This window comes from Aquarana catesbeiana, linkage group LG13, assembly GCF_042186555.1.
Source record: "Aquarana catesbeiana isolate 2022-GZ linkage group LG13, ASM4218655v1, whole genome shotgun sequence".
Classification (NCBI taxonomy): Eukaryota; Metazoa; Chordata; class Amphibia; order Anura; family Ranidae; genus Aquarana; species Aquarana catesbeiana.
The window spans coordinates 156665039-156666940 of NC_133336.1; the positions used below are offsets into that span (position 1 = coordinate 156665039).

The 1902-nt window shown below is 47.7% G+C and overlaps 1 pseudogene; it reads right to left on the bottom strand.

Annotated features, from left to right (window-relative positions):
* Positions 1–522: 522 nt before the first annotated feature.
* LOC141120733 (U2 spliceosomal RNA) lies at positions 523–627 on the bottom strand (annotated as a pseudogene).
* Between the last annotated feature and the right edge of the window lie 1275 nt (positions 628–1902).

Below are 1902 nucleotides of genomic sequence, written 5' to 3' on the forward strand. Positions count from 1 at the left end.
CCCGGCCCAAAAGGCAGGTGCTAAAAAGCGTGTCATATGGTGCAGTGACCGTGGTGCCTCAAATCAAAGTGACCCTCACTCACAGTGATTTTTTGGCACCCCTGGACTGCCACTCCAAGGGCATGTACTCCATAGGCTTTCAGGACCAACCCTGACCAAGGACCCAGACCACAGCAGCCCCCACTGCAGGCAGAAAGGCATGAAGTTCAGGGAGCTTGGTGAGAGCCCTTTACCATCAGGCTCCACCATCGTTCCCGTCACTCCTTCCTAATTACATTCCTGGAAATACTAACCACTCCCCCCCCTCAAAGGAGGAGTAAGTGTTCTGTCTGTAGCTATAGCTACCACAATCTAGGCCAGAAGGCCAGGGACCCGACCCTCTGGTCAGACCCAATCAGCACCCAACCTCACCAGGAGCACCCTTCCAGACGGCTCAGACTCAACCATCGGCCAGCCCCCAGTATCTGTCGGGCAGCTTGGCATAGTCCCTGCTGAAACCGCCTTTCCAGGCACTATAACACCATTGGATTTGCTGGCTCTCCCCTTTGAGAGTAGCACAGCGCCTCCTCTGGAAACTGATAAGAACAGATACTACACTTGATCTTAGCCAAAAGGCAGAGAAGCGATTAGAGCATTGCAGGTGTAGCAGCTGATTGTTAATTAAGAAACCTCTACCATTAGACTCACTCAGCTCAGGCCAGGTTCACACTGGTATGACATACGCTCTGACTTTGGGAGCGCATGACATGTGTAAATCAACGATTCCCTTTTGAGAGCCATCTTAACTGGTCCGAAACAAGTCTTCCGAACCTTTGAGAAAGGTTCCTGCACTACTTTGGTCCTACTTCAGCCCATTGAATTTCATTGAAGTGAGATCAAAGTCGGATCCTTGTCCTAACCATCCGACTTGTGACATCCGACATGGTGATTACAGCAGCAGTAAAAGGAATTTATATCACACTGGGATTGTTTTGATTGGTCAAAGGACAAGTCAGACTATCTCAAAGTCGGAGCAAAATCGTATCCTGTTCATTCAAGTCGGATGGAAGTAGGACCGATGTAAGACTGATGTCGCGGGGCAAAGTAGGATGACAGTTGTACAACAGTTGTGTCATACCAGTGGGAACCTGGCCTCAGGGGCACAGAGGAACAAGCAGTGATTTCTTCATAATAACAAAAGGTAGGAATCTGCAACAAAGTTTGTTAAAATCCTTGCAATGTACATAGATCACCCAGAGGGGAATGTTTTTTTCTCAACAAAAGGAGAGTTACGCTTTAAGGTTAACAAAAGACAAAAATCTTATTTCTCCTTTTAGATGAAGGTTGGGTTTATACAGAGTTCACCCATCAGAGTCTATATGGTTCCCCTACAGTGCAGTCTTATGTAAAAGGGAACACTGTGGACTCTGATGTAAAGGAGAAATCTAAGGAGTCTGATGTAAAGGAGAAATCTGAGGACTCTGATGTAAGGGGTTCTCTGTTCACCAAGAGTCCACAAAGCTCCCCCTTTGCATCATAGTCTACAAAGTTCTCTCTTACATCAGAGTCCACAGAGTTCCCTTTTACATCAGAGTCTGCAGGGTTCCCCCTTATAGTGTAAGGAGAACTCTGTGGATCCTGATGTAAAGGGGAACACTGGGGACTCTTGTGTAAAGGTAATGGGGGCTATGGTGTCCAGAGAACCCCTTACATCAAGTTCTCCTTTACATCACAGACAGTCTCCAGTCTTCTCCTTTACAACAGGGTCCACAGTTTTCCGCTTTACATGAGGGTCCGCAGAGTTCCCCCTTACACTTTAAGGGGAAACCCTGCAGACACTCATGTAAAAGGGAATGCTGCAGACTGCCTGTGATGTAAATGGGAACTCTGATGCAAGGGGGTCTCAGGTCACCAGAGCCCCCC